The sequence below is a fragment of the Lactuca virosa genome, chromosome 5, assembly GCF_052849685.1.
Source record: "Lactuca virosa cultivar CGN04683 chromosome 5, Lactuca_virosa_CGN04683_v6, whole genome shotgun sequence".
Lineage (NCBI taxonomy): Eukaryota > Viridiplantae > Streptophyta > Magnoliopsida > Asterales > Asteraceae > Lactuca > Lactuca virosa.
Window position 1 is genome coordinate 396602920 of NC_136430.1, and position 6000 is coordinate 396608919.

Here is a 6000-nt window from a genome sequence, read left to right on the forward strand (position 1 = left end):
ACACTAATCTAACAACAAGTTGGTATCAGAGCCTTGGTTTGAGGGCTCCGGGCATACTCTCGGGTGTGCTTGGACTCAAATCGAGGGTTTGGTAGGTTTTTCATAAAAAGAAACATTTTAATCTGAGGATTTTTAATAAAGGACAAGGTGTATGATGCGTGCAATCAGCCGAGCTCAAGTAAGTCTTCCCAAAATACCCATACAAGTTATATGTTTTATGCTATGATATGAGAATTGCATGCTAGATTAGGGGCTAAAGATCTGCTCAGAATTGCATGATAGAATACTAGGAGAAATGTCTTTATGTACCTATCTATATGAACTTTTAGATTTGCATGCTAGTATCAAATCAGTTACTTATTAGGATGACCTATATAGGGTATGTTTTGAGTTGAATTGCTTGATGCACGAATGTTTCATGCTTTGTGCTTTAGGAAATTTTGTTGGTACTATCTAACTAGTGGATGAATGCGTTGGGCTACATATTATTGCGATTAGATAATTTTAGAAGGATAGGTTTAACTCTGTAGCACAGCTACCATTTGAGTCCAACCGTTGTAGTGTGGGACCTGTCATTCAAAGAATTATCTAGTACTAGTAGTATGTAATTGTGTTCATGCAGTAGTTAGGTAGTATCTGTAGAAGTTCCTTATGCAGCTGATAGTAGAGAGGGGTGAGGAAGGTAGTCTTAGGGAGTCCCTATGGGATGCTTTGGTGCGTAGGACGCCTTATAGTTTGAGATATGTATTAGTGGGGAAGAGTGACTTGGAGGAGTCGGGGTAGTTCTTGAGGAGGGTATAAATAGGTGTGGAAGGTAATATTGGGCCCGTACTACTGAAAGCACCAGATTTATACCCGAGACCAGGAAGACCAAGGTGAATCTAGGGAGCTCGAGAGTGTGAACCTTCTCGTGTGTATGCTAATTGTTTATGTGCTTATATTTCAGTATGGTGATGACATGTCATGGAGAGGGAGTTTCAGGATCTAGGTCTAGTTAGGGCACGGGCTCCGAACCAATTGATGAGGGCTTATGAGAGTTCATTGCGTTTGAGATTACTAGAGGCATCCTTGATGCGACCCCTGTGATGTTTGGGTCGATCAAGGAAGGTATCATGGAGCTGATGAAGGATAGACTTCGGATTTTTAGGGCCAATCTGGCCGCTAGCCAGTCTGGGACCCGCACACTCTCCTTCAAGGATTTCAGGGGATGTGGGGCACCAGATTTATTTGGGGTGAAGAACCCCATCGCAACCAGGCATTGGATAGCCGACATTGAGTGTGCTTAGATGATGAGCTTTTGCCCTAAGGGGTCGAAGGCCGTGTTCACTGCAGGATGTTTGAAGGAGCGAGCCCGAGATTGGTGGGAGGAGTTCGGCTATGCTTTTGGAGCCCCAAAAATTGAGGCCATGACCTGGCCAGATTTTGTGAACTGGTTTTAAGCAGAGTTTGCATCGGCTGTTAAGGTGCAACAGTTAGCAAGGGAGTTTCTTGACATGAGGTAGACGACTGAGACTGTGGTGGAGATCACCGCCAAGTTCAGAGAGAGGGCATTGTTGGTACCCCATTATACAGCTGATAAGGAGATGAATAAGACCCGATACTATGATATGCAAAGATCTGACATCAGGGAGTTCGTTAGTTTTTCTGCTTGCCCGACTTTGGATGATATGATATCCAGGGCGCCGGAACGAGAGATTGATATGGAGCACATAGGGAAGAGGAGGGCGGAGCCTGGCCAGATATTTGGGGTTTCGGCGAAGAAACCCAAGGGTTGCGACTCTAGGTCGAAGGGACAGCAGTGCCGGAGCCGCTGTGGCAAATGTGGCAAGTCGCATGATGGGGTTTGCAGGGCGGGTGGTTCGGGCTGCTACAAGTGCGGCAGGTCGGGGCACTTTAGCAAGGATTGTACTGCTACTATCATCACCATACAAACATCAGGCCTAATTTGCTTTCATTAAAATCAGAGAGGCCACAAGAAGGCCAACTACCCGAGTCTAGTATCAGGAGGACCAGTAGCAGCACCTGCTCCAGCGACCCTACAGATTACAGATGGCCACCAGGGCAAGGCGGATGCGCCTGTTGTGAGGAGCAGGGCCTTTTAGCTGACTGCCGAGGAGGCGCGTGCTGCACCAGATGTGGTGACGGGTACGTATCTTCTTCTTAACTCTTTATTTATGTTGATTTCCGTGCTTATTTTTGTGTTTTGTTTTAGGATCATTCCTTGTGAACGGTATCTCTGCATTGATATTATTTGATTTGGGGGGTACCCGATCTTTCGTGTCTCTTGCGCTCAGCAAGAGGTTTGTTGGAGCTCTGGGTGAGTTGGATAGACCATTAGAGGTCGAGATTGTGGATGATCAATCCGTCCAAGTATCGAGGGTTCATCGGGACTGTGTTCTAGAGATGTTCGGCGAACGGTATCCGATCAACTTGGTTCCCATTCCTTTGCGCGAGAACAAGGTTATAGTGGGGATGGATTGGCTGAACCCCAATTGGGTGGCGATTGATTGTGTGCGCCAGATGGTATGTGTTCGTACCCTAATTGGGGGAGAGTTGGTGGTCCATGGGGAGGACGCTCAGCGCGGGCCGATCCTATGCTCAGTCGTTAGGGCCAATCGCTATCTTCATCAGGGTTGTTCCGGTTTCGTCGCTTGTGTTATGGATACCCGGGAGAAGGGTAAGGCATCGGTTGATGATGTGCCGATTATGCGGGATTACTCGGATGTGTTTCCGAAGGATTTTCCTGGGGTGCCTCCGGAGAGGCAGGTGGAGTTTTGGACTGACTTGGTTCCTGGTGCGGCTCCGATAGCCAAAGCACCATATCGGTTAGGTCCACCTGAGATGCAGGAGTTGTCTACACAACTGCATGAGCTGTTAGACAAGGGATTCATCTAAACGAGTAGCTCACCGTTGGGTGCACCGATCGTGTTTGTGAAGAAGAAGGATGGATTGCAGCGGATGTGTATTTACTACCAGCAGATTAATAAGCTAACGATGAAGAACCGTTATCCACTCCTGAGTATTGATAACTTGTTTGACCAGCTTCAGGGTGTGTCTTAGTTCTCCAAGATTGACCTACGTTCGGGTTATCATCAAATGATGGTCAGAGAGGATGACGTGCAGAAGACGGCCTTCTGGAATCGTTATGGTCATTACAAGTTCGTGGTGATTCCCTTCGGGATCACCAATGATCCAGCTGCATTCATGGACCTCATGAACCGTGTGTGCATACCGATGTTGGATCGGTATGTGATTTTATTCATAGATGGCATCCTAGTCTATTCCAAGACCCAGGAACAACATGAGGAGCACTTGCGAGAGGTGTTAGAGACCCAGAGGAGGGAGAGACTTTATGAAAAGTTCTCCAAGTGCGAGTTCTGGTTGTGCGAGGTGCAGTTTCTGGGGCACCTTGTCAAACAAAATGGTATTCTGGTCGATCCGACTAAGGTGGAGGTCGTGATGAGGTGAGAGGTTCCGAGGTCTCCATATGAGATTCAAAGTGTCCTTGGGTTGGCAGGATATTACCTGAGATTCATTCAGGAATTCTCCAAGATAGCGGTTCCCCTAACACGACTGACGAAGAAGACTGCTACTTTTTGCTGGGGGCGTTAGCAGCAGGCATCGTTTGAGACCCTGAGACAGAAATTGTGCGAGGCACCGATTCTGACCCTGTCAGAGGGTGTTGAAGATTTTGTGGTTTATTGTGACGTGTCTATCACGGGATTGGGCACGAGATTGATGCAGAGGGGTCGTAATTATTGTTTACGCTTCGAGGCAGTCGAAGCCTCGTGAGGCGAACTATCCGACGCATGATTTGGAGCTGGGGGCTGTGGTCTTCGCCCTCAAGATTTGGCGACATTACCTCTATGGGGTCCGCTGTACTATTTACACGGATCACAAGAGCATGAGGTACTTGATGGATCAGCCTAATTTGAATAAGAGGCAGCGTCGGTGGTTGGATGTGGTGAAGGATTATGAATGTGAGATCATTTACCATCCAGGGAAGGCCAATGTGGTGGCCGATGCTCTTCGTCGCAAGGCGGCCGCGACTCCGATCACGAATATCAGTCTGAGGATGACAATGATTACTCCACTTTTAGAGCATATTTAAGAGGCACAAATCGAGGCTATTATGGAAGAGCACCGGAAGAGTGAGCGTATAGTGGGTCAGGTGGCTTCCTTGAATTATGATAGTCGAGGGTTATTGACTCTCCATCGGAGAGTATGGGTTCCGTAGCAGGGTGGTGTACGTCAGATTCTGATGGAGGAGGCACACAAGTTGAGATTATCCATTCATCCTGGAGCGACGAAGATGTATAGGGATCTTCGTCCTGATTATTGGTGGCACTGCATGAAGCGGGATGTACCTTGGTACGTGGAGAGGTGCTTGACTTGCAGGAAAGTCAAGGTCGAGCATCAGCAACCTCATGGCAAGATGTAGCCGTTAGATATTACCGTTTGGAAATGGGAGGAGATTACCATGGACTTCATTACGAAGTTGCCTCAGATTGTGCACGGAGTGGATTCGATTTGAGTCAACGTTGATCGATTAACCAAGAGTGCACATTTTATCCCGATTCAGGAGTGTATCTCTGTGGAGAAGTTTGTTGAGGTATACATCAGGGGGGTCGTAGCGCGGCATGGGGCGCCAGTTTCTGACAGGGACGTCCGGTTTACTTCCAGGTTTTAGAAGAGGTTCCACGATGAGCTGGGTACTCGTCTTCATTTGAGTACGACCTTCCAATTCCACGATGAGCTGGGTACTCGTCTTCATTTGAGTACGGCCTTCCACCTGTAGAAGGATGGCCAGAGCAAGTAGACCATCAATACATTATAGGATATGTTGTGGGCATGTGTCCTGGATTTTGGCGGTAGTTAGGATACATATCTTCCGTTAGCGGAATTTTCGTATAACAATATCTACCACGCAAGTATCGATCGACCTCATTTTGAGATGCTCTATGGGAGGAAGTGCAGGACCCTGATATGTTGGGGTGAGGTCATTCAACGAGTCATGGGGAGTATCGAGGTGGTACTCAAGACCACCGAGTTGATTCAGCAGGTTCGTAGCAGACTTCAGACAGCTCAGAGTCGGCAGAAGAGCTATACTAACAAACGCCGATCAAACTTGGAGTTTCAGATTGGGGATATGGTTCTCCTAAAGGTGTTACCTTGAAAAAGTGTCATTCGATTCAGGAAGCGGGGCAAGCTGGACCCCATCTATATAGGTCCTTTCATGGTTATAGCTCGGATGGGCAAGGTAGCGTATCGATTGGATCTTCTAGAGGAGCTCAATCAGATTCACAGTACGTTTCATGTCTCGCAGTTGTGGAAATGTTTGGCTGATGATTTCGTAGTGGTTCCATTGGAGGACATTCAGGTGGACGACCGCCTGAACTACATTGAGAGACTAGTGGTGATCCTCGACAGGAAGACGAAAACTTTGAGCAACAAGGTTGTTGAATTGGTTAAGGTGCAGTGGCAGCACCGCAAGGGTTTAGAGTAGACGTGGGAGCCAGAGGACGAGATGAGGGAGCATTACCTAGAGTTATTTCCGATAGCGGATTTCGAGGACGAAGTCTGATTCAAGTGGGGGAGAATTGTAGCACCCGAGTCGTCAGGTATGAAGTAATTGATTTATTCTATTTAATTCAAGAAAAAGGTGGTGGAGGACTTGTGAGTACGTTAGGCGTACATTTGGTACGCACGACATACTCCGTGCATGTGCTTCATCGGGTGATCCCTTGCGTACGTTGGGCGTACCCATGCGTACGCTGGGCGAAATCAAGTAAGGGGAAAACCCTAATTTTTAGGGTTTTCACCCTATTTAAAGAACTTAAGTCCCTCAAGTCCTTTCCTCTCTCAGCCTCCACTGCCCTTTTAATGCAAATCTCGAACCCAAGCCTCCTTGTGTGCATTTTGAGCTTGTCTTGAGTGTTTGTGGTATTATTTGGTGGTTTTGAAGGAAAAGGAAGTTTGGGAGGAAGCAAAGGAGAAGAA